Here is a 9174-nt window from a genome sequence, read left to right as displayed (position 1 = left end):
CATGATGCTCTCTTCGTATTTCAATTACTATCTTTTATGTGAGCATCATTGAAATATTATGCCTAGCTAGGGGCGTAAAACGATAGCGCTTGTTGGGAGGCAACCCAATGAATAAAATTTATTTTTGCCTTTTGCTTTCTGTTCTTGAGTGTTAGAAAAATTATGCTAATGTTATGATTGTGTTTTAATTAGTGTTTGTGCCAAGCAATGCCTTTGGGAAGACTTGGGTGAAAGTTTATTTGATCTTGCTGAAAAACAAAAACTTTTGCTCTCACGAGATTCCTTGTCATTTTTTACAGAAGAGTGCTTTTAAGTTGATTCTTTTTGCAGAGAATTAATAGACAAATTCCTCACGTCCACCAATGTATATCATAATTTTTGGAGTTACATAAGTATTCGAAATTTTCAGATTGCTACAGACTGTTCTGTTTTTGACAGATTCTGTTTTCTTTGCGTTGTGTGCTTGTTTTGATGATTCTGTGGTTTTCTTTAATTAGTTTTTGCCATAGAAAAGTTGGAATACAGTTTATATAATTCAAAAACAAAATAAGAATAGGTTTTCTACAGTACTTGTAGTAGTGGTTTGGTTTCTTATACTAACGGATCTCACGAAGGTTTTTTTTTTGAGTTTTGTGTGATTGAAGTTTTCAAGTTTTGGGTTATCTTACGATGGATGAAGGAATAAGGATAAGCAAAAGTCTAAGCTTGGTGATTCCCGAGGCACCCCAAGATAATATTCAAAAAATTAGCAAGCAACTAAGCTTGGGGATGCCCCCGAGTGGCATCCCCGCTTTCTTCTAACGACCATCGGTATTTTACTTGAAACTATATTTTTATTCGTCACATGATATGAGTTTTGCTTGGAGCTACTTGTATGATATGAGTATTTTCTTGTTTTTCTTTGTGTTTAAGTGTCGAATCATTTCTGGACACACCCTTATTAGAGAGCCAAAAATTATGCTATGCTTGCTCCTATGCTTCACTTAAATTTTTAGAGCCATGGACTTGCTCTAGTACTTCACTTATATCTTTTTGAGCATGGTGTGCTTTTTTAATTTTGAAGAAATGCTCTCATCCTTCACTTAGATTAATTTGGGAGTTAGTAAATTTTGAAGAAATTCTCTCTTGCTTCACTTAGATTAATTTGAGAGAAAGAAAAAATTATGCTCATGATCTTCACTTATATTAGTTTGAGCTTACCAAAAGCAACATATGAAGATAGTCCCAAAGTGATAGATATCCAAGGAGGATATAATAAAAACTTCCATGAAGATCATTGGACAAAATAAACTTGATTCTTAGTAAAGGTTTTGAGATGTGACGATATGATATGTGAGTCATGTTGATGAGTAATTGTGCTTTAGTAAGAATATTGATGTTAAGGTTTGTGATTCCCTATGCAAGCACAAAAGTCAATAGTTATACAATGAAATTTATATCCTACTTATGGTGCATTATTCGGTGTTACTTATGCTCAATGCTTGGGTACGAGATTTTTCGCTTTTTGGTTGGTCGCTTCTCAATCTTTTTGCTAGCCTTCATTTTGCAGTAAGTATGATCACTACTTGTGCATCCAAAAGCCTTTAAACTAGTTTTGCCATATGAGTCCACTATACCTACCAATATGCGGTATTTCTATGTCGTTCTAAGAAAATTTGCATGTGCCATCTCTAACGTTCAAAATAAATTTCTCTTTTTTGTGCTCTACTACTCGCGAGGCAGTAAAGGGTAGCCAATATTTTCCATGCTAGATGTGTTATTCTCACGATGAGTGTTTATTCACTTGTCATTGCACGAGAGTACGACAAAGGTATTTGGGATGCCTAGTCCCGAAATGAAAAATGAATTTACTTTATGTTGTCAAATAATAAATTCCTTGGAAAGTGTTGGTATGGAAGGCACCTGTGGATACGGCTAGCCATGGAAAGTGAAAGTTATGGTGGAAAAAGGAATAAACTTTATTTTCTGTTTGGGAACCGCCTATGATGTATCTAGAATGGAAAGTGTTGGGATGCTCCAAGTCATTTTGGTTGGTTGGAAAAGTATGCCTCTCAAAAATAATTTTATCTCTCAATTTAAGCTTTGAGCTCTCTCACCTCTACAAATCACTACTTCCCTCGGCGAAGGGCCTTTCTTTTACTTATGCAATTTTTATTTTGAATTTGAGTCTCCATCTTCTCTTATAAAGCACCAACTAAGGGGCACTATGATCGTATTTGAGCATTGGGTGTAGCTAATATTCGAGTGTGTTTCATGAATGGATCAATGATTGAGCATGATGGGCTAGGGATAACTTGCTTTAGTGTTGATATTTTGAAAGACATGGTTGCTTGTTAGTATGTGATACGTCCATTTTGCATCATGCTTTTATATCGATATTTATCGCATTATGGGTTGTTACTTCACATTATGTCACAATACTTATGCCTTTTCTATCTTATTTTACAAGGTTTACTTGAAGAGGGAGAATGTCAGCAGCTGGATTCTCGGCTGGAAAAGGAGCAAAATATTAGAGACATATTCTGCACAACTCCAAAAGTCCTGAAACTCCACGAAAGTCAATTTTGGAATTTATAAAAAATATTGGGCGAAGAAAGCACCAGAGGGGGGCCACCCTCTGTCTGTTGGAGATCGTTGCAGAAATTAAAAAATTTCTACGCATCACCAAGAACAATCGATGGAGTCTTCTAGCAACGAGAGGGAAAAGAGTGCATCTACATACCCTTGTAGATCGCGGGCGGAAGCGTTCAAGTGAACGGGGTTGATGGGGTCGTACTTGTCGTGATCCAAATCACCAATGACCAAGCGCCGAACGGACGGCACCTCCGCGTTCAACATACGTACGGTTGGGGAAGACGTCTCCTCCTTCTTGATCTAGCAAGGGGAGGGAGAGGTTGATGGAGATCCAGCAGCACGACGGCGTGGTGGTGGAAGCAGCGGGGATCTCGGCAGGGCTTCGCCAAGCTCAGCGAGAGGGAGAGGTGTCACGGGAGGGAGAGGGAGGCACCAGGGGCTTGGGTGCGGCTACCCTCCCTCCCCCCTCTTTATATAGGGCCCCTGGGGGGCGCCGACCCTACGAGATCCAATCTCCAAGGAGGGGTGGCTTGCCCCCCAAGCCAAGTGGGGCGCCCCCCACCCCTAGGGTTTCCAACCCTAGGCGCAGGGGGAAGCCCAAGGGGGGCGCACCAGCCTACCAGGGGCTGGTTCCCTCCCACTTCAGCCCATGGGGCCTCCGGGATAGGTGGCCCCACCCGGGGGACCCCCGGGACCCTTCCGGTGGTCCCGGTACAATACCGGTGACCCCCGAAACTTTCCCGGTGGCCGAAACTGGACTTCCTATATACAATTCTTCACCTCCGGACCATTCCGGAACTCCTCGTGACGTCTGGGATCTCATCCGGGACTCCGAACAAATTCAGATTTCCGCATACTAATATCTCTACAACCCTAGCGTCACCGAATCTTAAGTGTGTAGACCCTACGGGTTCGGGAGACATGCAGACATGACCGAGACGACTCTCCGGTCAATAACCAACAGCGGGATCTGGATACCCATGTTGGCTCCCACATGTTCCATGATGATCTCATCGGATGAACCACGATGTCGAGGATTCAATCAATCCCGTATACAATTCCCTTTGTCAATCGGTACGTTACTTGCCCGAGATTCGATCGTCGGTATCCCAATACCTTGTTCAATCTCGTTACCGGCAAGTCACTTTACTCGTACCGTAATGCATGATCCCGTGACCAAACACTTGGTCACATTGAGCTCATTATGATGATGCATTACCGAGTGGGCCCAGAGATACGTCTCCGTCATACGGAGTGACAAATCCCAGTCTCGATTCGTGCCAACCCAACAGACACTTTCGGAGATACCCGTAGTGCACCTTTATAGCCACCCAGTTACGTTGTGACGTTTGGCACACCCAAAGCACTCCTATGGTATCCGGTAGTTGCACAATCTCATGGTCTAAGGAAATGATACTTGACATTTGGAAAAGCTCTAGCAAACGAACTACACGATCTTGTGCTATGCTTAGGATTGGGTGTTGTCCATCACATCATTCTCCTAATGATGTGATCCCGTTATCAATGACATCCAATTTCCATAGTCAGGAAACCATGACTATCGGTTGATCAACGAGCCAGTCAACTAGAGGCTCACTAGGGACATGTTGTGGTCAATGTATTCACACATGTATTACGATTTCCGGATAACACAATTATAGCATGAACAATAGACAATTATCATGAACAAGGAAATATAATAACAACCATTTTATTATTGCCTCTAGGGCATATTTCCAACAGTCTCCCACTTGCACTAGAGTCAATAATCTAGTTACATTGTGATGAATCGAACACCCATAGAGTTCTGGTGTTGATCATGTTTTGCTCTAGGGAGAGGTTTAGTCAACGGATCTGCTACATTCAGGTCCGTATGTACTTTACAAATATCTATGTCTCCATTTTGAACATTTTCACGAATGGAGTTGAAGTGACGCTTGATATGCCTGGTCTTCCTGTGAAACCTGGGCTCCTTGGCAAGGGCAATAGCTCCAGTGTTGTCACAGAAGAGAGTCATCGGGCCCGACGCATTGGGAATAACTCCTAGGTCAGTAATGAACTCCTTCACCCAGATTGCTTCTTGTGCTGCCTCTGAGGCCGCCATGTATTCTGCTTCACATGTAGATCCCGCCACAATGCTTTGCTTGCAACTGCACCAGCTTACTGCCCCACCATTCAAAATATACACGTATCCGGTTTGTGACTTAGAGTCATCCAGATCTGTGTCGAAGCTAGCATCGACGTAACCCTTTACGACGAGCTCTTCGTCACCTCCATAAACGAGAAACATATCCTTAGTCCTCTTCAGGTACTTCAGGATATTCTTGACCGCTGTCCAGTGTTCCATGCCGGGATTACTTTGGTACCTTCCTACCAAACTTACGGCAAGGTTTACATCAGGTCTGGTACACAGCATGGCATACATAATAGACCCTACGGCCGAGGCATAGGGGACGACACTCATCTTTTCTCTATCTTCTGCCGTGGTCGGGCATTGAGCCGTGCTCAATTGCACACCTTGCAATACAGGCAAGAACCCCTTCTTGGACTGATCCATATTGAACTTCTTCAATATCTTGTCAAGGTACGTACTTTGTGACAGACCAATGAGGCGTCTTGATCTATCTCTATAGATCTTGATGCCTAATATATAAGCAGCTTCTCCAAGGTCCTTCATTGAAAAACACTTGTTCAAGTAGGCCTTTATGCTTCCCAAGAATTCTATATCATTTCCCATCAACAGTATGTCATCCACATATAATATGAGAAATGCTATAGAGCTCCCACTCACTTTCTTGTAAACACAGGCTTCTCCATAAGTCTGTGTAAACCCAAACGCTTTGATCATCTCATCAAATCGAATGTTCCAACTCCAAGATGCTTGCACCAGCCCATAGATGGAGCGCTGGAGCTTGCATACCTTGTTAGCATTCTTAGGATCGACAAAACCTTCCGGCTGCATCATATACAATTCTTCCTTAAGAAAGCCGTTAAGGAATGCCGTTTTGACGTCCATTTGCCATATCTCATAATCATAGAATGCGGCAATTGCTAACATGATTCGGACGGACTTCAGGTTTGCTATGGGTGAGAAAGTCTCATCGTAGTCAACCCCTTGAACTTGTCGATAACCCTTAGCGACAAGTCGAGCCTTATAGATGGTCACATTACCATCCGCGTCTGTCTTCTTCTTAAAGATCCATTTATTTTCTATGGCTCGCCGATCATCGGGCAAGTCAGTCAAAGTCCATACTTCGTTTTCATACATGGATCCTATCTCGGATTTCATGGCTTCTAGCCATTTGTCGGAATCTGGGCCCGCCATTGCTTCTTCATAGTTCGAAGGTTCACCGTTGTCTAACAACATGATTTCCAAGACAGGGTTGCCGTACCACTCTGGCGCGGAACGTGTCCTTGTGGACCTACGAAGTTCAGTAGGAGCTTGATCCGAAGTACCTTGATCATCATCATCATTAACTTCCTCTCTAGTCGGTGCATGCACCACAGGAACATTTTCCTGAGCTGCGCTACATTCCGCTTCAAGAGGCAGTACTTCATCAAGCTCTACCTTCCTCCCACTTACTTCTTTCGAGAGAAACTCTTTCTCCAGAAAGGATCCGTTCTTAGCAACAAAGACCTTGCCTTCGGATCTGAGGTAGAAGGTATACCCAATGGTTTCCTTAGGGTATCCTATGAAGACGCATTTCTCCGACTTGGGTTCGAGCTTTTCAGGTTGAAGTTTCTTGACATAAGCATCTCATCCCCAAACTTTTAGAAACGACAGCTTAGGTTTCTTCCCAAACCATAATTCATACGGTGTCGTCTCAACGGATTTCGACGGAGCCCTATTTAAAGTGAATGCGGCAGTCTCTAAAGCATAGCCCCAAAATGAGAGCGGTAGATCGGTAAGAGACATCATAGATCGCACCATATCCAATAGCGTGCGATTACGACGTTCGGACTCACCATTTCGCTGAGGTGTTCCAGGAGGCGTGAGTTGTGAAACTATTCCACATTTCCTTAAGTGTGTGCCAAATTCTTGACTCAAATATTCCCCTCCACGATCTGATCGTAAGAACTTTATTTTTCTGTCACGTTGATTCTCAACCTCACTCTGAAATTCCTTGAACTTTTCAAAGGTCTCAGACTTGTGTTTCATTAGGTAGACATACCCATATCCACTTAAGTCATTAGTGAGAGTGAGAACATAACGATAGCCGCCGCGAGCCTCAACACTCATTGGACCGCACACATCAGTATGTATGATTTCCAATAAGTTGGTTGCTCGCTCCATTGTTCCGAAGAACGGAGTCTTGGTCATCTTACCCATGAGGCATGGTTCGCACGTGTCAAATGATTCGTAATCAAGAGACTCCAAAAGTCCATCTGCATGGAGCTTCTTCATGCGTTTGACACCAATGTGACCAAGACGGCAGTGCCACAAGTATGTGGGACTATCATTATCAACCTTACATCTTTTGGTATTCACACTATGAATATGTGTAACACTACGTTCGAGATTCATTAAGAATAAACCATTAACCAGCGGGGCATGACCATAAAACATATCTCTCATATAAATAGAACAACCATTATTCTCGAATTTAAATGAGTAGCCATCTCGAATTAAACGAGATCCTGATACAATGTTCATGCTCAAAGCTGGCACTAAATAACAATTATTGAGGTTTAAAACTAATCCCGTAGGTAAATGTAGAGGTAGCATGCCGACGGCGATCACATCGACCTTGGAACCATTCCAAACGCGCATCGTCACCTCGTCCTTTGCCAGTCTCCGTTTATTCCATAGCTCCTGCTTTGAGTTACAAATATGAGCAACCGCACCGGTATCAAATACCCAGGAGCTACTTCGAGTGCTGGTAAGGTACACATCAATAACATGTATATCACATATACCTTTGGTGTTGCCGGCCTTCTTGTCCGCCAAGTACTTGGGGCAGTTTCGCTTCCAGTGACCACTTCCCTTGCAATAAAAGCACTCAGTCTTAGGCTTGGGTCCATTCTTTGGCTTCTTCCCGGCAATTGGCTTACCGGGCGCGGCAACTCGCTTGCCGTCCTTCTTAAAGTTCTTCTTACCCTTGCCTTTCTTGAACTTAGTGGTTTTATTCACCATCAACACTTGATGTTCCTTTTTGATCTCCACCTCCGCTGATTTCAGCATTGAATATACCTCAGGAATGGTCTTTTCCATCCCCTGCATATTGAAGTTCATCACAAAGCTCTTGTAGCTTGGTGGAAGCGACTGAAGGGTTCTGTCAATGACCGCGTCATCCGGGAGATTAACTCCCAGCTGAGTCAAGCGGTTGTGTAACCCAGACATTTTGAGTATGTGCTCACTGACAGAACTATTTTCCTCCATCTTACAACTGAAGAACTTGTCGGAGACTTCATATCTCTCGACCTGGGCATGAGCTTGGAAAACCATTTTCAGCTCTTCGAACATCTCATATGCTCTGTGTTGCTCAAAACGCTTTTGGAGCCCCGGTTCTAAGCTGTAAAGCATGCCGCACTGAACGAGGGAGTAATCATCAGCACGCTGCTGCCAAGCGTTCATAACGTCTTGGTTCTCTAGGATGGGTGCATCACCTAGCGGTGCTTCTAGGACATAATGTTTCTTGGCAGCTATGAGGATGATCCTCAGGTTCCGGACCCAGTCCGTATAGTTGCTGCCATCATCTTTCAGCTTGGTTTTCTCTAGGAACACGTTGAAGTTGAGGGCAACATTAGCGTGGGCCATTTGATCTACAAGACATATTGTAAAGATTTTAGACTAAGTTCATGATAATTAAGTTCATCTAATCAAATTATTCAGAACTCCCACTCAGATAGACATCCCTCTAGTCATCTAAGTGAAACATGATCCGAGTCAACTAGGCCGTGTCCGATCATCACGTGAGACGGACTACTCAACATCGGTGAACATCTTCATGTTGATCGTATCTTCTATACGACTCATGCTCGACCTTTCGGTCTTCCGTGTTCCGAGGCCATGTCTGTACATGCTAGGCTCGTCAAGTCAACCTAAGTGTATTGCGTGTGTAAATCTGGCTTACACCCGTTGTATTCAAACGTTAGAATCTATCACACCCGATCATCACGTGGTGCTTCGAAACAACGAACCTTCGCAACGGTGCACAGTTAGGGGGAACACTTTCTTGAAATTATTGCGAGGGATCATCTTATTTAAGCTACCGTCGTTCTAAGCAAATAAGATGTAAAACATGATAAACATCACATGCAATCAAATAGTGACATGATATGGCCAGTATCATTATTGCTCCTTTGATCTCCATCTTCGGGGCGCCATGATCATCTTCGTCACCGGCATGACACCATGATCTCCATCATCGTGTCTTCATGAAGTTGTCACGCCAACGATTACTTCTACTTCTACGGCTAACATGTTTAGCAATAAAGTAAAGTAATTTACATGGCGTTATTCAATGACACGCAGGTCATACAAAAATAAAGACAACTCCTATGGCTCCTGCCGGTTGTCATACTCATCGACATGCAAGTCGTGATTCCTATTACAAGAACATGATCAATCTCATACATCACATATATTTCATTCATCAC

The sequence above is a fragment of the Triticum aestivum genome, chromosome 6D (genome assembly GCF_018294505.1).
Source record: "Triticum aestivum cultivar Chinese Spring chromosome 6D, IWGSC CS RefSeq v2.1, whole genome shotgun sequence".
In the NCBI taxonomy this organism is placed as follows: domain Eukaryota; kingdom Viridiplantae; phylum Streptophyta; class Magnoliopsida; order Poales; family Poaceae; genus Triticum; species Triticum aestivum.
This window is presented reverse-complemented; position numbering follows the sequence as displayed.